Raw genomic sequence first — 23819 nt, 5'->3', positions numbered from 1 at the left:
CCGCCAGTCAGGAGCTGCCAGAGCCGCCCGCCAGTCAGGAGCCGCCAGAGCCGCCCGCCAGTCAGGAGCCGCCAGAGCCGCCCGCCAGTCAGGAGCCGCCAGAGCCGCCCGCCAGTCAGGAGCCGCCAGAGCCGCCCGCCTGTCCGGAGCCGCCAGAGCCGCCCGCCTGTCCGGAGCCGCCAGAGCCGCCCGCCTGTCCGGAGCCGCCAGAGCCGCCGCCTGTCCGGAGCCGCCAGAGCCACCCGCCTGTCCGGAGCCACCAGAGCCGCCCGCCAGCCCGGTGAGTCCTGTGCCTGCGCCTAGGGCCAGGCCTCTTTACATGTCTCCTCAGCCTGGTGAATCCTGGGTCAGTGCCGCCGGAGCCGCCAGGGACGCCCGCCAGCCGGGCGCAGCCATCGCCGCCCGCCAGCCGGGCGCAGTCATCGCCGCCCGCCAGCCGGGCGCAGCCATCGCCGCCCGCCAGCCGGGCGCAATCATCACCGCCCGCCAGCCGGGTGCAACCAGGGTCGCCCGCCAGCCGAGCGCAGCCATCGCCGCCCGCCAGCCGGGCGCAGCTATCACCGCCCGCCAGCCGGGCGCAGTCAGGGTCGCCCACCAGACCTTCGGCGCGGCCAGGTGCGCCACCTAAGAGGGCGACGCCGAGGGTGGAGCAGAGGCCACGTCCCGCACCTGAGCCGCCGCCGTAAGAAAGCCCACCCGGACCCTCCCCTTCAGAGTCAGGTTTTGCGGTCGAAGTCCGCACCTTGGGGGGGGGGGTACTGTAACGCCCTGGCCATAGAGAGGGGTTTTTGTTCTTTATTTTGGTTAGGCAAGGGTGTTACATTGGGTGGGCGTTCTATGTGCATTTTTCTATGTTGGTTTGTTTCATTGATTTTGGCCGTGTGGCTTCCAATCAGGCACAGCTGTAGAGTGTTGTTGCTGATTGGGAGTCACACATAAGTGCCTGTTTTTCCGTTGGGGTTTTGTGGGTAATTGTTTCTGTTTAGTGTTTTGCACCTGACAGGACCGTTTGGCTGTCAGTTTTCTTGTGTTGTTTTGTATAGTGTTCTTTCTGTTATTAAATTCAATGATGAACACTAACTCCGCTGCACCTTGGTCTACTCTCTCTCCCGACAGCCGTTACAGATGGTTAAATAAAGAGCAAAATTATTGATTATTTTTATATTATTATTTGTGCCCTGTTCTTATAAGAGCTCTTTGTCACTTCCCACGAGCCAAGTTGTGACAAAAACTCACACTTACTCATGTTTAATAAATGTATCGTATAGTGTGTGTGTGGCAGGCTTCCAATGATGGCAAAAAAACTACATTTGAGAGTGCGCTGACCCTGGTGCTAGAGGGGGTACGCAGCTAGAGGTTGAATGTTTGAAGGGGTACGGGACTATAAAAAGTTCCACTGAGCTAGAGCATTCTGTTAGGCTGCATTACCACCTGGTACGGCAACTGCACCGCCTGCAACCGCTGGGCACTCCAGAGGGTGGTGCGGACAGCCCAACGCATCACCCTCAAGGACATCTACAGCACAGGATGGCCAAGAAGATCATCAAGGACCTCAGCCACCCGAGCCACGGCCTACTCACCCCACTACCATCTAGATGGTGGAGATAGTTCAGGTGCATCAAAGCTGGGGCAGAGAGACTTTTAAACAGCTTCTTTCTCCAGGCCATCAGACTGCTAAACAGTCATCACTAGCCGGCCCCCGCCCGGTACCCTGCCCTGACCCTGTGGAGAGCCTTGCAGTTGTGGACGGTACAGTTGCCGTGCACAATTGAGAGCATCCTGACGGACTGTATCACCGCCTGGTACGGCATCTGCACCGCCCACAACGGTCTAAACTCTCCATACTGCCAATACTGTCTATACTGCCTATACTGTCCATATTGCCTATACTGTCTATACTGCCTATACTGTCTATACTGTCCAAACTGTCTATACTGCCTATACTGTCTATACTGTCCATACTGTCTATACTGTCCATACGGTCTATATGGTCTATACTGTCTATATTGCACATTCTGTATTTACTGTCCATACTGCCTATACTGTCCATACTGTCTATACTGTCCATACTGTCCCTACTGTCTATACTGCACATTCTGTATTTACTGTCCATACTGTCTATACTGTCTATACTGTCCATACTGTCCATACTGTCTATACTGTCTATACTGTGCATACTGTCTACACTGCATATTCTGTATTTACTGTCCATACTGTCTATACTGTCCATACTGTCCATACTGTCTATACTGCACATTCTGTATTTACTGCACATTCTGTATTTACTGTCCATACTGTCTATACTTTCTATACGGTCTATGCTGTCCATTGTGTCTATACTGTCCATACTGTCTATACTGCACATTCTGTATTTACTGTCCATACTGTCTATTCTGTCTATACCGTCTATGCTGTCCATTGTGTCTATACTGTCTATACTGTCTATATTGTATATACTATCTACACTGTCCATACTGTTTATACTGTCCATTCTGTCCATAATGTCTATACTGTCCATACTGTCCCTGCTGTCTATACTGCACATTCTGTATTTACTGTCCATACTGTCTATACTGTCCATACTGTCTATACTGTCCATTCTGTCCATACTGTCTATACTGCACATTCTGTATTTACTGTCCATACTGTCTATACTGTCCATACTGTCCATACTGTCTATACTGTCTATACTGTCTATACTGTCTATACTGTCCATACTGTCCATACTGTCTATACTGCACATTCTGTATTTACTGTCCATACTGTCTATACTGTCTATACTGTCCATACTGTCTATACTGTCCATACGGTCTATATTGTTCATACTGTCCATACTGCGCATACTGTCTATACTGTCCATATTGCCTATACTGTCTATACTGCCTATACTGTCTATACTGTCCAAACTGTCTATACTGCCTATACTGTCTATACTGTCCATACTGTCTATACTGTCCATATGGTCTATATGGTCTATACTGTCTATATTGCACATTCTGTATTTACTGTCCATACTGCCTATACTGTCCATACTGTCTATACAGTCCATACTGTCCCTACTGTCTATACTGCACATTCTGTATTTACTGTCCATACTGTCTATACTGTCTATACTGTCCATACAATCCATACTGTCTATACTGTCTATACTGTGCATACTGTCTATACTGCATATTCTGTATTTACTGTCCATACTGTCTATACTGTCCATACTGTCCATACTGTCTATACTGTCTATACTGTCCATACTGTCTATACTGCACATTCTGTATTTACTGCACATTCTGTATTTACTGTCCATACTGTCTATACTTTCTATACAGTCTATGCTGTCCATTGTGTCTATACTGTCCATACTGTCTATACTGCACATTCTGTATTTACTGTCCATACTGTCTATTCTGTCTATACCGTCTATGCTGTCCATTGTGTCTATACTGTCTATACTGTCTATATTGTGTATACTATCTACACTGTCCATACTGTTTATACTGTCCATTCTGTCCATACTGTCTATACTGTTTATACTGTCCATACTGTCCCTACTGTCTATACTGCACATTCTGTATTTACTGTCCATACTGTCTATACTGTCCATACTGTCCATACTGTCTATACTGCCTATACTGTCTATACTGTCCATACTGTCTATACTGTCCATACTGTCTATATGGTCTATACTGTCTATATTGCACATTTTGTATTTACTGTCAATACTGCCTATACTGTCCATACTGTCTATACTGTCCATTCTGTCCATACTGTCTATACTGCACATTCTGTATTTACTGTCCATACTGTCTATACTGTCTATACTGTCCATACTGTCTATACTGTCTATACTGTCTATACTGTCCATACTGTCCATACTGTCTATACTGTGCATACTGTCCATACTGTCTATACTGTCTATACTGTGCATACTGTCCATACTGTCCATACTGTCTATACTGTCCATACTGTCCATACTGTCTATACTGTCTATACTGTCCATACTGTCCATACTGTCCATACTGTCTATACTGTCCATACTGTCTATACTGTCTATACTGTCTATACTGTCCATACTGTCCATACTGTCTATACTGTCTATACTGTGCATACTGTCTATACTGCATATTCTGTATTTACTGTCCATACTGTCTATACTGTCCATACTGTCCATACTGTCTATACTGCACATTCTGTATTTACTGTCCATACTGTCTATACTTTCTATACTGTCTATACTGCCCATACTGTCTATACTGCATATTCTGTATTTACTGTCCATACTGTCTCTCCTGTCCATACTGTCCATACTGTCTATACTGTCTATACTGTCCATACTGTCTATACTGTTCATACTGTCCATACTGTCTATACTGTCCATACTGTCTATACTGTCTATACTGCACATTCTGTATTTACTGTCCATACTGTCTCTCCTGTCCATACTGTCTATACTGTCTATACTGTCCATACTGTCTATACTGTCCATACTGTCTATACTGTCCATACTGTCTATACTGTCTATACTGTCCATACTGTCTATACTGTCTATACTGTCCATACTGTTCATACTGTCTATACTGTCTATACTGTCCATACTGTCTATACTGTCCATACTGTCTATACTGTCCATACTGTCTATACTGCATATTCTGTATTTACTGTCCATACTGTATATACTGTCCATACTGTCTATACGGTCCATACTGTCCCTACTGTCTATACTGTCCATACGGTCTATACTGTCCATACTGTCTTTACTGCGCATTCTGTATTTACTGTCCATACTGTCCATACTGTCTATACTGCATATTCTGTATTTACTGGCCATACTGTCTTTACTGTCCATACTGTCTATACTGTCCATACTGTCTATACTGTCTTTACTGCGCATTCTGTATTTACTGTCCATACTGTCCATACTGTCTATACTGCACATTCTGTATTTACTGCACATTCTGTATTTACTGTCCATACTGTCTATACTGTCCATACTGTCTATACTGTCTATACTGCACATTCTGTATTTACTGCACATTCTGTATTTACTGTCCATACTGTCTATACTTTCTATACAGTCTATGCTGTCCATTGTGTCTATACTGTCCATACTGTCTATACTGCACATTCTGTATTTACTGTCCATACTGTCTATTCTGTCTATACCGTCTATGCTGTCCATTGTGTCTATACTGTCTATACTGTCTATATTGTGTATACTATCTACACTGTCCATACTGTTTATACTGTCCATTCTGTCCATACTGTCTATACTGTTTATACTGTCCATACTGTCCCTACTGTCTATACTGCACATTCTGTATTTACTGTCCATACTGTCTATACTGTCCATACTGTCCATACTGTCTATACTGCCTATACTGTCTATACTGTCCATACTGTCTATACTGTCCATACTGTCTGTATGGTCTATACTGTCTATATTGCACATTTTGTATTTACTGTCAATACTGCCTATACTGTCCATACTGTCTATACTGTCCATTCTGTCCATACTGTCTATACTGCACATTCTGTATTTACTGTCCATACTGTCTATACTGTCCATACTGTCCATACTGTCTATACTGTCTATACTGTGCATACTGTCCATACTGTCCATACTGTCTATACTGTCTATACTGTGCATACTGTCCATACTGTCTATACTGTCCATACTGTCTATACTGTCTATACTGTCTATACTGTCCATACTGTCCATACTGTCTATACTGTCTATACTGTGCATACTGTCTATACTGCATATTCTGTATTTACTGTCCATACTGTCTATACTGTCCATACTGTCCATACTGTCTATACTGCACATTCTGTATTTACTGTCCATACTGTCTATACTTTCTATACTGTCTATACTGTCCATACTGTCTATACTGCCCATACTGTCTATACTGCATATTCTGTATTTACTGTCCATACTGTCTCTCCTGTCCATACTGTCCATACTGTCTATACTGTCTATACTGTGCATACTGTCTACACTGCATATTCTGTATTTACTGTCCATACTGTCTATACTGTCCATACTGTCCATACTGTCTATACTGCACATTCTGTATTTACTGCACATTCTGTATTTACTGTCCATACTGTCTATACTTTCTATACGGTCTATGCTGTCCATTGTGTCTATACTGTCCATACTGTCTATACTGCACATTCTGTATTTACTGTCCATACTGTCTATTCTGTCTATACCGTCTATGCTGTCCATTGTGTCTATACTGTCTATACTGTCTATATTGTATATACTATCTACACTGTCCATACTGTTTATACTGTCCATTCTGTCCATACTGTCTATACTGTCCATACTGTCCCTGCTGTCTATACTGCACATTCTGTATTTACTGTCCATACTGTCTATACTGTCCATACTGTCTATACTGTCCATTCTGTCCATACTGTCTATACTGCACATTCTGTATTTACTGTCCATACTGTCTATACTGTCCATACTGTCTATACTGTCTATACTGTCTATACTGTCTATACTGTCCATACTGTCCATACTGTCTATACTGTACATTCTGTATTTACTGTCCATACTGTCTATACTGTCTATACTGTCCATACTGTCTATACTGTCCATACTGTCTATATTGTTCATACTGTCCATACTGCGCATACTGTCTATACTGTCCATATTGCCTATACTGTCTATACTGCCTATACTGTCTATACTGTCCAAACTGTCTATACTGCCTATACTGTCTATACTGTCCATACTGTCTATACTGTCCATATGGTCTATATGGTCTATACTGTCTATATTGCACATTCTGTATTTACTGTCCATACTGCCTATACTGTCCATACTGTCTATACGGTCCATACTGTCCCTACTGTCTATACTGCACATTCTGTATTTACTGTCCATACTGTCTATACTGTCTATACTGTCCATACAATCCATACTGTCTATACTGTCTATACTGTGCATACTGTCTATACTGTCCATATTCTGTATTTACTGTCCATACTGTCTATACTGTCCATACTGTCCATACTGTCTATACTGTCTATACTGTCCATACTGTCTATACTGCACATTCTGTATTTACTGCACATTCTGTATTTACTGTCCATACTGTCTATACTTTCTATACTGTCTATGCTGTCCATTGTGTCTATACTGTCCATACTGTCTATACTGCACATTCTGTATTTACTGTCCATAATGTCTATTCTGTCTATAACGTCTATGCTGTCCATTGTGTCTATACTGTCTATACTGTCTATATTGTGTATACTATCTACACTGTCCATACTGTTTATACTGTCCATTCTGTCCATACTGTCTATACTGTTTATACTGTCCATACTGTCCCTACTGTCTATACTGCACATTCTGTATTTACTGTCCATACTGTCTATACTGTCCATACTGTCCATACTGTCTATACTGCCTATACTGTCTATACTGTCCATACTGTCTATACTGTCCATACTGTCTATATGGTCTATACTGTCTATATTGCACATTTTGTATTTACTGTCAATACTGCCTATACTGTCCATACTGTCTATACTGTCCATTCTGTCCATACTGTCTATACTGCACATTCTGTATTTACTGTCCATACTGTCTATACTGTCTATACTGTCCATACTGTCTATACTGTCTATACTGTCTATACTGTCTATACTGTCCATACTGTCCATACTGTCTATACTGTGCATACTGTCCATACTGTCTATACTGTCTATACTGTCCATAATGTCTATACTGTCCATAATGTCTATACTGTCCATAATGTCCATACTGTCTATACTGTCTATACTGTCCATAATGTCTATACTGTCCATAATGTCTATACTGTCCATAATGTCTATACTGTCCATAATGTCTATACTGTCCATACTGTCCATACTGTCTATACTGTCTATACTGTGCATACTGTCTATACTGCATATTCTGTATTTACTGTCCATACTGTCTATACTGTCCATACTGTCCATACTGTCTATACTGCACATTCTGTATTTACTGTCCATACTGTCTATACTTTCTATACTGTCTATACTGCCCATACTGTCTATACTGCATATTCTGTATTTACTGTCCATACTGTCTCTCCTGTCCATACTGTCCATACTGTCTATACTGTCTATACTGTCCATACTGTCTATACTGTTCATACTGTCCATACTGTCTATACTGTCCATACTGTCTATACTGCACATTCTGTATTTACTGTCCATACTGTCTCTCCTGTCCATACTGTCTATACTGTCTATACTGTCCATACTGTCTATACTGTCCATACTGTCTATACTGTCCATACTGTCTATACTGTCTATACTGTCCATACTGTCTATACTGTCCATACTGTCTATACTGTCTATACTGTCCATACTGTCCATACTGTCTATACTGTCTATACTGTCCATAATGTCTATACTGTCCATAATGTCTATACTGTCCATAATGTCTATACTGTCCATAATGTCTTTACTGTCCATAATGTCTATACTGTCCATAATGTCTATACTGTCCATACTGTCCATAATGTCTATACTGTCCATAATGTCTATACTGTCCATAATGTCTTTACTGCGCATTCTGTATTTACTGTCCATACTGTCCATACTGTCTATACTGTCATATTCTGTATTTACTGTCCATACTGTCTTTACTGTCCATACTGTCTATACTGTCCATACTGTCTATACTGTCTTTACTGCGCATTCTGTATTTACTGTCCATACTGTCCATACTGTCTATACTGCACATTCTGTATTTACTGCACATTCTGTATTTACTGTCCATACTGTCTATACTGTCCATACTGTCTATACTGTCTATACTGCACATTCTGTATTTACTGCACATTCTGTATTTACTGTCCATACTGTCTATACTTTCTATACAGTCTATGCTGTCCATAATGTCTATACTGTCCATACTGTCTATACTGCACATTCTGTATTTACTGTCCATACTGTCTATTCTGTCTATACCGTCTATGCTGTCCATTATGTCTATACTGTCTATACTGTCTATATTGTGTATACTATCTACACTGTCCATACTGTTTATACTGTCCATTCTGTCCATACTGTCTATACTGTTTATACTGTCCATACTGTCCCTACTGTCTATACTGCACATTCTGTATTTACTGTCCATACTGTCTATACTGTCCATACTGTCCATACTGTCTATACTGCCTATACTGTCTATACTGTCCATACTGTCTATACTGTCCATACTGTCTATATGGTCTATACTGTCTATATTGCACATTTTGTATTTACTGTCAATACTGCCTATACTGTCCATACTGTCTATACTGTCCATTCTGTCCATACTGTCTATACTGCACATTCTGTATTTACTGTCCATACTGTCTATACTGTCCATACTGTCCATACTGTCTATACTGTCTATACTGTGCATACTGTCCATACTGTCCATACTGTCTATACTGTCTATACTGTGCATACTGTCCATACTGTCTATACTGTCCATACTGTCTATACTGTCTATACTGTCTATACTGTCCATACTGTCCATACTGTCTATACTGTCTATACTGTGCATACTGTCTATACTGCATATTCTGTATTTACTGTCCATACTGTCTATACTGTCCATACTGTCCATACTGTCTATACTGCACATTCTGTATTTACTGTCCATACTGTCTATACTTTCTATACTGTCTATACTGTCCATACTGTCTATACTGCCCATACTGTCTATACTGCATATTCTCTATTTACTGTCCATACTGTCTCTCCTGTCCATACTGTCCATACTGTCTATACTGTCTATACTGTCCATACTGTCTATACTGTTCATACTGTCCATACTGTCTATACTGTCTATACTGTCCATACTGTCTATACTGTCCATACTGTCTATACTGCATATTCTGTATTTACTGTCCATACTGTATATACTGTCCATACTGTCTATACTGTCCATACTGTCTATACTGTCCATACTGTATATACTGTCCATACTGTCTATACGGTCCATACTGTCCCTACTGTCTATACTGTCCATACTGTCTATACTGTCCATACTGTCTTTACTGCGCATTCTGTATTTACTGTCCATACTGTCTATACTGTCCATACTGTCTATACTGCATATTCTGTATTTACTGGCCATACTGTATATACTGTCCATACTGTCTATACTGTCCATACTGTCTATACTGTCCCTACTGTCTATACTGTCCATACTGTCCATACTGTCTATACTGTCTTTACTGCGCATTCTGTATTTACTGTCCATACTGTATATACTGTCCATACTGTCTATACTGTCTATACTGCACATTCTGTATTTACTGTCCATACTGTCCATACTGTCCATACTGTCTATACTGTCTATACTGTCCATACTGCCTATACTGTCTATACTGTCCATACTGTCCATACTGTCTATACTGTCCATACTGTCTATACTGTCTATACTGTCCATACTGTCTATACTGTCTATACTGTCTATACTGTCTATACTGTCCATACTGGCTATACTGCACATTCTGTATTTACTGTCCATACTGTCCATACTGTCCATACTGTCTACACTGTCTATACTGTCCATACTGGCTATACTGCACATTCTGTATTTACTGTCCATACAGTCTATACTGTCTATATTGTCTTTACACACCATTATAGGGGTGGCAGGGTTGCCTAGTGGTTAGAGCGATGGGCTAGTAACCAAAAGTTTGCAAGTTTGAATCCCCAAGCTGACAAGGTACAGATCTGTTGTTCTGCCCCTGAATAAGGCAGTATGGACACTGTTCCTAGGCCGTCATTGAAAATAAGAATTTGTTCTAAACTGACTTGCCTAGTAAAATAAAAATATATACAGTACTGTATATTTTCCATATTCTGATATAGCTCGATCTGATTAAAAAAAAAATGTCTAAATATATATTGTATTTATTACGTTTCTATTGTTCTGTGTTGCTAGATATTACTGCACTTTTGGAGCTAGAAAACACAACCATTTTGCGGCACCTGTGATAACATCTGCAAATCTGTTTACGGGATCCACGATCACCATCTACCACAAACGGTCACGGCATAAGGTCAAAACTTTTAAAGGAAGAACCACACACTATCCCATAAAAACAAAGCCAAAGCATTTTATTTTTATTTTTTGCAAATATATTGAAAATGATTAGAATATTTTGCAAATGTATTAAAAATGCAAAACAGAAAGACCTTATTGACATAACTATTCAGACCCTTTGTTATGAGACTCGAAATTGAGATCAGGTGCATCCTGTTTCCATTGATCATCCTTGAGATGTTCTACAACTTGAGTCCATCTGTGGTAAATTCATTTGATTGGACATGATTTGGACTTGTTTACATAAGGTCCCACAGTTGACAGTGCATGTCAGAGCAAAAACCAAGCTATGAGGTAGAAGGAATTGTCCGTAGAGATCCTAGACAAGATTTTGTCGAGGCAAAGATCTGGGGAAGGGTACCAAAAAAAGATCTGCAGCATTGAAGGTCCCCAAGAATACAGTGGCCTCCATCATTCTTAAATGGAAGAAGTTTGGAAAACCAAGACTCTTCCTAGAGCTGGCCGCCCGGCCATACTGAGCCATCTTTGCAGCACTCCACCAATCAGGCCTTTATGCTAGAGTTGCCAGATGGAAGCCACTCCTTAGTAAAAGGCACATGACAGCCTGCTTGGAGTTTGCTAAAAGGCACTTAAAGACTCTCAGACCATGAGAAACAAGATTCTCTGGTCTGATGAATCCAAAATTTAACTCTTGGCCTCAATGCCAAGCGTAACATCTAGAGGAAACCTGGCACCATCCCTAAGGTGAAGCATGGTGGTGGCAGCATCATGCTGTGGAGATGTTTTTCAGTGGCAGGGACTGGGAGACTAGTCAGGACCGAGGCAAAGATGAACAGAGCAAAGTATATAGAGATCCTTGATGAAACCTGCTCCAGAGTGTGCTGGACCTCAGACTGGGGCAAAGGTTCACCTTCCAACAGGACAACGACCCTAAGCACACAGCCAAGACAGGACTGGCTCTGGGACAAGTCTCTGAATGTCCTTGAGTGGCCCAGCCAGAGCCCGGACATGAACCCGATCAAACATCTCTGGAGAGACCTGAAAATAGCTCTGCAGCAACGCTCCCTATCCAACCTGACAGAGCTTGAGAGGATCTGCAGAGAAGAATGGGAGAAACTCCCCAAATACAGGTGTGCCAAGCTTGTAGCGTCATACCCAAGAAGACTCGAGGCTGTAATCGCTGCCAAAGGTGCTTCAACAAAGTACTGTGTAAAGGGTATTGTGTGTAGATTGATGAGGGGGAAAAAATATTTAATGCATTTTAGAATAAGGATGTAACCTAACAAAATGTGGAAAAAGTCAAGGGGTCTGAATACTTTTTGAAGGCACTGTACGTAAAAAAATCTTGAGGATAAAAATACAATAAACCCAGAAGGCTCATTTCCATTGTGGTCCTCTATGACATCGAGATGTCAGGTGTTCTGTTGATAAGTGTGTGAATTTCAAAATGTTCTTCTTCTGCTAAGCATTCAAAATGAAAGGAGTACTTTGGGTTCAGGGAAAATGTATGGAGTAAAAAGTGCAATATTTTCTTTACGAATGTAGTGAAGTTAAAGTAAAAGTTGTCAAAAATATAAATAGTAAAGTAAAGTACAGATACCCAAAAAACGACTTAAGTAGTACTATAGAGTAGTTTTACTTAAGTACTTTACACCACTGCCCATGAAGCCAGCCACACCAATGTGTCGGAGGAAACACTGTACAACAAGGACATCTCGGCCGGCCAAACCCTTCCCTAACCCGGACAATTTTGCATCGCCTCATTGGTCTCCCGGTAGCGGCCGGCTGCGACACAGCCTTGGAACGAACACAGGTCTGTAGTGACGTGTGTAGTGATGCAGCGCCTTAGACCGTTGCATCACTTGGAAGGCCTATCCCCGAAGTACAGGCTTAGCAATTCCTTGCAAAGTAGTTGATTTCCCTGAAGAAAGTTAACCTGCATGTGAACAAGCTCATCTTTATGCAGGTTTATCCTTGTGCAGAAAAGTAACAGCTGGGACTCTCACGACTTACTCTCACCGTTCCTAGGTTTAAGGAATCTGTTTCTGAGAAGCTGTACACTGACAAGCCATTAGAAGTGGATATGGGCGCTTAGCTTTGCATCGAGTCATGATGAAATAATTGGGTTGAATGGTGTGCACTTTGCAGACCAGGTGTACAGGGGATAATCTCCTCACCTTCTTAACCTCCTAAGTCTAGACGCCATGGTACTGTACACTGTACAGTGTTTGTCTTAGTGGAATTGGTTAAGCTATCTTGCATAATACATCATACTCATGCCTTGCTGGTTACACTGTCTGAAACAAATTTTCCTCTCATGTCCTCTACAAGTCAGAATGTTGACAAAAATTACATTTGATTGAAACTTACTCTACCAGTTGTGTGGGCTGTTGGTCCTTGCAGGTTTATCGCAATGCAGGTTTATCTTGTGCAGGTTTATCCTTGTGCAGGTGTATCCTTGTGCTGGTGTATCCTTGTGCAGGTGTATCCTTGTGCAGGTTTATCTTTTTGCAGGTTTATCCCTGTGCTGTTTAATCCCTGTGCAGGTTTATCCATGTGCAGGTTTATCCATGTGCAGGTTTATCCATGTGCAGGTTTATCCTAGTGCAGGTTTATCCTTGTGCAGGTTTATCTTTTTGCAGGTTTATCCCTGTGCTGTTTAATCCCTGTGCAGGTTTATCCATGTGCAGGTTTATCCATGTGCAGGTTTATCCATGTGCAGGTTTATCCATGTGCAGGTTTATCCATGTGCAGGTTTATCCTTGTGCAGGTTTATCCTTGTGCAGGTTTATCCATGTGCAGGTTTATCCATGTGCAGGTTTATCCCTGTGCAGGTTTATCCTTGTGCAGGGTTATCCTGTGCTGGTTTATCCCTGTGCTGGTTTATCCTTGTGCAGGTTTATCCCTGTGCAGGTTTATCCTTTGCAGGTTTATCCCTGTGCTGGTTTATCCCTGTGCAGGTTTATCCCTGTGCTGGTTTATCCCTGTGCTGGTTTATCCTTGTGCAGGTTTATCCCTGTGCAGGTTTATCCCTGTGCAGGTTTATACCTGTGCAGGTGTCAGGGTTTTCGCTGCTGGTCATTTGAGTCAAGTGCAGGAGAGCAGAGAATAGGTGATCAGGCGACTTTATTAGCCAAGAGCAACAAACAGACGGGCGCAATCAGCTACAACTCAAGCCAACCGGCAAAAGTGACAAGCTCAAAGTACCGTCAATAATAGAACAATAAATTTCACCAATAATTCCCCAAAAAGGGTACAGGCAATGCCCAGGGTGAAAAACCAGACTGGCGCGATACAACAAACACAAAAAAAAAACAATTCCACACAAAGACATGGGGGGAACAGAGGAATATATATATATATATATACACTGCTCAAAAAAATAAAGGGAACACTTAAACAACACAATGTAACTCCAAGTCAATCACACTTCTGTGAAATCAAACTGTCCACTTAGGAAGCAACACTGATTGACAATACATTTCACATGCTGTTGTGCAAATGGAATAGACAACAGGTGGAAATTATAGGCAATGAGCAAGACACCCCCAATAAAGGAGTGGTTCTGCAGGTGGGGACCACAGACCACTTCTCAGTTCCTATGCTTCCTGGCTGATGTTTTGGTCACTTTTGAATGCTGGCGGTGCTTTCACTCTAGTGGTAGCATGAGACGGAGTCTACAACCCACACAAGTGGCTCAGGTAGTGCAGCTCATCCAGGATGGCACATCAATGCGAGCTGTGGCAAGAAGGTTTGCTGTGTCTGTCAGCGTAGTGTCCAGAGCATGGAGGCGCTACCAGGAGACAGGCCAGTACATCAGGAGACGTGGAGGAGGCCGTAGGAGGGCAACAACCCAGCAGCAGGACCGCTACCTCCGCCTTTGTGCAAGGAGGAGCAGGAGAAGCACTGCCAGAGCCCTGCAAAATGACCTCCAGCAGGCCACAAATGTGCATGTGTCTGCTCAAATGGTCAGAAACAGACTCCATGAGGGTGGTATGAGGGCCCGACGTCCACAGGTGGGGGTTGTGCTTACAGCCCAACACCGTGCAGGACGTTTGGCATTTGCCAGAGAACACTAAGATTGACAAATTCGCCACTGGCGCCCTGTGCTCTTCACAGATGAAAGCAGGTTCACACTGAGCACGTGACAGACGTGACAGAGTCTGGAGACGCCGTGGAGAACGTTCTGCTGCCTGCAACATCCTACAGCATGACCGGTTTGGCGGTGGGTCAGTCATGGTGTGGGGTGGCATTTCTTTGAGGGGCCGCACAGCCCTCCATGTGCTCGCCAGAGGTAGCCTGACTGCCATTAGGTACCGAGATGAAATCCTCAGACCCCTTGTGAGACCATATGCTGGTGCGGTTGGCCCTGGGTTGCTCCTAATGCAAGACAATGCTAGACCTCATGTGGCTGGAGTGTGTCAGCAGTTCCTGCAAGAGGAAAGCATTGATGCTATGGACTGGCCCGCCCGTTCCCCAGACCTGAATCCAATTGAGCACATCTGGGACATCATGTCTCGCTCCATCCACCAACGCCACGTTGCACCACAGACTGTCCAGGAGTTGGCGGATGCTTTAGTCCAGGTCTGGGAGGAGATCCCTCAGGAGACCATCCGCCACCTCATCAGGAGCATGCCCAGGCATGGTAGGGAGGTCATACAGGCACGTGGAGGCCACACACACTACTGAGCCTCATTTTGACTTGTTTTAAGGACATTACATCAAAGTTGGATCAGCCTGTAGTGTGGTTTTCCACTTTAATTTTGAGTGTGACTCCAAATCCAGACCTCCATGGGTTGATATATTGGATTTCCATTGATTATTTTTGTGTGATTTTGTTGTCAGCACATTCAACTATGTTAAGAAAAAAGTATTTAATAAGATTATTTCTTTCATTCAGATCTAGGATGTGTTGTTTAAGTGTTCTCTTTATTTTTTTGAGCAGTATATATGCAGTGTGATTAGGGAATGTAAACCAGGTGTGCGGGGAACAAGACAAAACAAATGAAACAATGAAAAATGGAGCGGTGATGGCAAGAAGGCCGGTGATGTCGACCGCTGAACGCCGCCCGAACAAGGAGGGGAGCCGACTTCGGCGGGAGTCGTGACAGCAGGTTTATTCTTGTGCAGGTTTATTCTTGTGCAGGTTTATCCATGTGCAGGTTTATCCTTGTGCAGTTTTATCCCTGTGCAGGTTTATCAATGTGCAGGTTTATCCTTGTGCAGGTTTATCCATGTGCAGGTTTATCCTTGTGATGGTTTATCCCTGTGCAGGTTTATCCATGTGCAGGTTTATCCCTGTGCAGGTTTATCCCTGTGATGGTTTATCCCTGTGCAGGTTTATCCCTGTGCAGGTTTATCCCTGTGCAGGTTTATCCTTGTGCAGGTTTATCCATGTGCAGGTTTATCCTTGTGATGGTTTATCCCTGTGCAGGTTTATCCTTGTGCAGGTTTATCCCTGTGCAGGTTTATCCCTGTGCAGGTTTATCCATGTGCAGGTTTATCCATGTGCAGGTTTATCCCTGTGCAGGTTTATCCCTGTGCAGGTTTATCCATGTGCAGGTTTATCCATGTGCAGGTTTATCCTTGTGATGGTTTATCCCTGTGCAGGTTTATCCTTGTGCAGGTTTATCCATGTGCAGGTTTATCCATGTGCAGGTTTATCCTTGTGCAGGTTTATCCATGTGCAGGTTTATCCTTGTGCAGGTTTATCCTTGTGCAGGTTTATCCATGTGCAGGTTTATCCTTGTGCAGGTTTATCCTTGTGCAGGTTTATCCTTGTGCAGGTTTATCCTTGTGCAGGTTTATCCTTGTGCAGGTTTATCCTTTTGGTTACTACATCGTTTTACTTTTTTTTTTTAATTTACGTCATTTAGCAGACACTATTATCCGGAGCGACTTACAAATTGGTTCATTCACCTTATGATAACCAGTGAAACAACCACTTTACAATAGTACATCTATACCTTTTTTATATTTTTTTGGGGGGGGGGGGTGTTAGAAGGATTACTTTATCCTATCCCAGGTATTCCTTAAAGAGGTGGTGTTTCAGGTGTCTCCGGAAGGTGGTGATTGACTCCGCTGTCCTGGCGTCGTGAGGGAGCTTGTTCCACTATTGGGGTGCCAGAGCAGCGAACAGTTTTGACTGGGCTGAGCGGGAACTGTGCTTCCGCAGAGGTAGGGGGGCCAGCAGGCCAGAGGTGAATGAACGCAGTGCCCTTGTTTGGGTGTAGGGACTGATCAGAGCCTGAAGGTACGGAGATGCCGTTCCCCTCACAGCTCCGTAGGCAAGCACCATGGTCTTGTAACAGATGCGAGCTTCAACTGGAAGCCAGTGGAGTGTGCGGAGGAGCGGGGTGACGTGAGAGAACTTGGGAAGGTTGAACACCAGACGGGCTGCGGCGTTCTGGATGAGTTGTAGGGGTTTAATGGCACAGGCAGGGAGCCCAGCCAACAGCGAGTTGCAGTAATCCAGACGGGAGATGACAAGTGCCTGGATTAGGACCTGCGCCGCTTCCTGTGTAAGGCAGGGTCGTACTCTGCGAATGTTGTAGAGCATGAACCTACAGGATCGGGTCACCGCCTTGATGTTAGCGGAGAACGACAGGGTGTTGTCCAGGGTCACCCTAAGGCTCTTAGCACTCTGGAAGGAGGACACAATGGAGTTGTCGTGATTCCATATGTGTTATTTCATAGTTTTGATGTCTTCACTATTATTCTATAATGTAGAAAATGGTAATGACAAAGGAAAACCCTGGAATGAGTAGGTGTGTCCAAACTTTTGACTGGTACTCTATATGATGTTGTTTAAAGTGGATCATTAACCTATATAATGTTGTATAAAGTGGATCACTAACATATATAATGTTGTATAAAGTGGATCACTAACATATATAATGATGTATAAAGTGGATCACTAACATATATAATGTTGTATAAAGTGGATCACTAACATATATAATGATGTATAAAGTGGATCACTAACATATATAATGATGTATAAAGTGGATCACTAACCTATATAATGTTGTTTAAAGTGGATCACTAACGTATATAATGTTGTATAAAGTGGATCACTAACCTATATAATGATGTATAAAGTGGATCACTAACATATATAATGATGTATAAAGTGGATCACTAACAAATATAATGTTGTTTAAAGTGGATCACTAACGTATATAATGTTGTATAAAGTGGATCACTAACCTATATAATGATGTATAAAGTGGATCACTAACAAATATAACGTGGATCACCAATAAAGCGTCTAGTTGATCTAGCTTTCTGCTGTATTTGAGGACATTAATCATGACATTATCTGACCTGCCTCAGAGATGCTGACTACAGCCTTGCAGGTGTCTGCCCACTAGCACCACCTTAGTACTGTAAGGCAATTGCTACTATGGCCTATTTATTGGCTTACCTCCTCCCGCCATTTGCACACACTGTATATAGACTTTCTTTTTTTATATTGTGTTATTGACTGTACGTTTGTTTATTCCATGTGTAACTCTGTGCTGTTGTTTGTGCCGCACTGCTTTGCTTTATCTTGGCCAGGTCGCAGTTGTAAATGAGAACTTGTCCTCAACTAGTTTACCTGAAAAAAACAACAACATTTTTTTTCAATACTACGATAAGTAAGATACATGAGCACCCAACGGGGTTTTAGCCTATCAGCATATTTCAAAACGAGATAGAATATTATAGTTTAAGCTTCAGTACATTGGGTCATTGATTTAGTTTAATCATGGTAATTATGTGTTTTGGGGTAAATTATATAGTAATGATTTTTGTTATTGTTAGTAATAATCTGAAGACACTGTTCAGTTGTCCAAAATGTTTCACTATAAATTATTAGGTACATCAGGTCCTGTTTACTTTATATCATTGTAAATTCAATACAAATGTAATACAAATGTGCAGTTATCACCCAAGGGAAGTACACTAGTAAATGCCCTGTATAACTTGAATCAGTTATTTGGACTAAAACAACTGATTGTTGAACCAACCCGGATGTGTATTGACAGTAAATCAACTTTGGATTTGATGATTGTATCAGATCAAGAGAACGTCTGTCAGTCAGGAGTCTTAAATATTGGTTTAAGTGAACATATGGTAACCTACTGTACCAGCAAGACATCCAAAATGCTACTAGTGCCAGGTAATAAATACATGAAGGTACGGTCTATGAAACAATACTCAAAAGAACGTTTTGTAGAGGTCCTTGGAGTTTTGGATTGGTCTCATGTACTAAACTGTGATGATGTTGATCAAGCTTGGTATCTTTTTAAAGATCTGTTTCTGTCTGCACTCGACACTCTGTCTCCGATTAAACAAATTCGAATTGAACAGCGGTCAGGGAAATGGATCACTTCCAAGATCTTAGACCTCATAAGGAAAAGGGATCGCTACCTGGCCAGATTCAGAAGGACAAATCTACAACAAGATTATGACGGTTATATTAACTGTAGAAACCAGGCAAGATACACAATGGATAAGGACAAATCCCAATATATAGACGCCGTTAATGACAACTTACATCAGCCTCGTAAACTGTGGAACATTTTAAAGAACATTGGCTCAAATCTTCCCATAAGGTAAAATCCTGTAGTATTGGCCTGTATGTTGATGGTGTTTTATGCTATGACCTGGAAAAGGTTGCAAATTATTTTAACTTCTTATGGATCCCTTCGCGTGCCAATCCCGTTAGCGGGATCGATTTGACAACACCTAGTGAAATTGCAGCGCGCCAAATTCAAAAACAGAAATACTCATAATAAGAATTCATAAATCATACAAGTGTCATACATCGGTTTAAAGATTAACTTCTTGTTAATCCAGCCGCAGTGTCAGATTTCAAAAAGGCTTTACAGCGAAAGCAAACCATGCGATTATCTGAGGACAGCGCCCAGCATACCAACTCATGAAAATCAGATTTCAACCAGGCAGGCGCTACACAAAAGTCAGAAATAACAATATAATTCATGCCTTACCTTTGAATATCTTCTTCTGTTGGCACTCCAATATGTCCCATAAACATCACAAATGGTCCTTTTGTTCAATAAATTCCGTCGTTATATCCCCAAAAATGTCAATTTATTAGGCACGTTTGATTCAGAAAAACACCGGTTCCAACTTGCCCAACATGACTACAAAGTATCTAATAAGTTACCTGTAAACTTCATCCAAACATTTCAAACAACTTTCCTAATCCAACTTTAGGTATTTTCAAATGTAAATAATCAATACAATTTAAGACGGAATATACTGTGTTCAACAACGGATAAAATGAAAGTGGAGCAAGTTTCAGGTTGCGCGCAACAAACAAAACAGTTGGCTCTACACTCAGAAAGGAAAGGGCTAATTCTTCATTTCTCAAAGGAAAAACATCAACCAATTTCTAAAGACTGTTGACATCTAGTGGAAGCCGTAGGAACTGCAACCAGGTCCCTCATAAATCTACGTATTTGGATGCAGTGGATTGAGATGCAGCCAAAGAAAAAAAACAGATATCTCTATCTTAAACTGACTGGAAATAACAGACCGGTGTTCTAAAGTGTTATTGAGGGGAAAGAACAGACCAGTGTTCTAAAGTGTTATTGAGAGGGAAAAAACAGACCGGTGTTCTAAAGCGTTATTGAGAGGGAAAGAACAGACCGGTGTTCTAAAGTGTTATTGAGGGGAAAGAACAGACCAGTGTTCTAAAGTGTTATTGAGGGGAAAGAACAGACCGGTGTTCTAAAGCGTTATTGAGGGGAAAGAACAGACCGGTGTTCTAAAGCGTTATTGAGGGGAAAGAACAGACCGGTGTTCTAAAGCGTTATTGAGGGGAAAGAACAGACCGGTGTTCTAAAGCGTTATTGAGGGGAAAGAACAGACCGGTGTTCTAAAGCGTTATTGAGGGGAAAGAACAGACCGGTGTTATAAAGCATTATTGAGGGGGAAAGAACAGACCGGTGTTCTAAAGCGTTATTGAGGGGAAAGAACAGACCGGTGTTCTAAAGCGTTATTGAGAGGGAAAGAACAGACCGGTGTTCTAAAGTGTTATTGAGGGGAAAGAACAAACCAGTGTTCTAAAGTGTTATTGAGGGGAAAGAACAGACCAGTGTTATAAAGCATTATTGAGGGGGAAAGAACAGACCGGTGTTCTAAAGCGTTATTGAGGGGAAAGAACAGACCGGTGTTCTAAAGCGTTATTGAGGGGAAAGAACAGACCGGTGTTCTAAAGCATTATTGAGGGGAAAGAACAGACCGGTGTTCTAAAGCGTTATTGAGGGGAAAGAACAGACCGGTGTTCTAAAGCATTGGGTTAATAATACTTTCCTACGGATATTTATTCAAAAATTTCACAAACACAAGCATAAGGACCAACCTCCCAGTAAAACAGTGGAGTAAGTTTGAATGAAATGTGATTTTAGCCAACATTCTGGCTTGTAGAGGTCGTGAGAGGAAACTTTGTTTCAGACGGTGTAATCAGCAAGGTATGGCAGTCCTATGTACTGTTTTATGCATCATGGAAACTAGCTTAACCAATTCCACTAAGACAAACACTTACTGGCAATAATGCCTGAAACAACTGCCAATGTACAGTACAATGGCCTCTAGACTTAGGAGGTTAAGAAGCTGTGCTGGCAAGATCATCCACTGTACATCTGGTCTGCCACCATTCAACCCAGGTATTTAATCCTGTCTCAGCGTCCATATCCACTTTTAATGGCTTGCCAGTCTACAGCTTTTCCGAAACAGATTCCTTAAACCTAGGAACGGTGGTAGGTAAGTGGTGAGAGTCCCAGCTGTTACTTTTCTCTTTTCTGCACAAGGATGAGCTTGGGCACGTGCAGGTTAACTTTCTGCAAGGTCATAATAGTTTGACCTGTGCATCAATCAATTCTAGGGGGATATTATGCATATTCTAAAAGCACATTACATAGGTAAGTGATTACATTACATAGGTTAGCTTTCTGGGATCCTTGGGACGTCCCTACCCTAAACCATAATCACTACCTTTACCCTTACCCTTACCCTTACCCTAACCCTAACCCTAACCATAACCATAACCCTTACCTAATCCTAACATGAACTCTTAGCTAAAACATATTACATTTCACATCCAATGGGGTAGGGACATCCCACGGATCTCAGATAGCAAGGGCCTTATATAGAAATGGACTGTTAATTGGGCTGGCCAAGAACTAGAACCAGCACCACTGATTTAACTAATTATTGATTGATGAGTAGTTGAATGGTTGAACCAGGTATGCTAGTTGGTTCTGGGGGTACTCATGGAATGGTCCGAGAAACACATTGGGACATAATGTACTGTAGGCTATCATGTTGGCTATCATGTCAAGGTCACCAATACTCCTGAGATACTGTAGGACCACTAAGAAACACTGCAGGCTATCATGTCAAAGTCACCAATACTCCTGAGATACTGTAGGACCACTGAGAAACACTGCAGGCTATCATGTCAAAGTCACCAATACTCCTGAGATACTGTAGGACCACTGAGAAACACTGCAGGCTATCATGTCAAAGTCACCAATACTCCTGAGATACTGTAGGACCACTGAGAAACACTGCAGGCTATCATGTCAAAGTCACCAATACTCCTGAGATACTGTAGGACCACTGAGAAAAATTGTAAAATCACAGGCGTAAGAAACTGAATTCAGACTCAGAAGGAACCTAGTTGTAGCCTAGCATATTATTGGGAGTCATTTTTTATTTATTTTATTTCACCATTACCACAAACGTACAGTCAATAACACAAAAGAAAAATAGAAACATCTATGTAGGCAATAAATAGGCCCTAGAGGCGAAAATAATTACAATTTAGCATTGGACAAAGGGGAATGTGTTATTCTCATCTTATCACTGACAATAGGTGGAATGCAGATGTCCCAGCATCAACTATAAATTATATTCAGTCATTTCAAGTCTATGTGTTCTGCTATACACTGAGCATACCGAACGTTACAACACCTTGGCTAGATACACACAGGAAACTGTTGAGTGTGGAAAAACCAAGCAGTGTTTCAGTTGTTGACACAAACCAATGCGCCGGGAACCTACTACCATACCCAGTTCAAAGGCCCTTAAATCTTTTGTCTTGCCCATATTCACCCTCTGAATGGCACACATACAGTACCCAATCCACGTCTCAATTGTCTCAAGGCTTAAAAATCCTTCTTTAGCCTGTCTCCTCCCCCCATCTACAGTGATTGAAGTCAATTTAACAAGTGACATCAATAACATTTACATTTTAGTAATTTAGCAGACACTCTTATCCAGAGCGACATACATTTCATTTCTTCCCGTACTGGCCCCCCATGGGAATCAAACCCACAACCCGGGTGTTGCAAACACCATGCTATACCAACTGAGCTACAGGGAAGGCTAATAAGGGATCATAGCTTTCACTTGGATTCACCTGGTCAGTCCATGGAAAGAGAAGGTCTTCTTAATGTTTTGTACACTCACTGTATGCCTGTGTGTCTGTTCCTGTATGTGTCTTATGCTGGTGACAAATACCATTTCTTCCCTGCTGACAGCCTGGCCTGAGAGGCATACGAAGGATATTTTATAAGCCTTTTTGTGCAACCGTCAAAACGTATGATACCTACTAATGGTCTAGTTACTTTAGACAGAAATGAAAGTAGAGAGGTGGGTCGGGGAGAATGGGTGGGTGTATACCTTTAACGTCTACCAATCCAAAGGTTGCATGTTTGACTCGTGTCAT

The sequence above is a fragment of the Salmo salar genome, chromosome ssa14, assembly GCF_905237065.1.
Source record: "Salmo salar chromosome ssa14, Ssal_v3.1, whole genome shotgun sequence".
Taxonomy (NCBI): Eukaryota; Metazoa; Chordata; class Actinopteri; order Salmoniformes; family Salmonidae; genus Salmo; species Salmo salar.
This window is presented reverse-complemented; position numbering follows the sequence as displayed.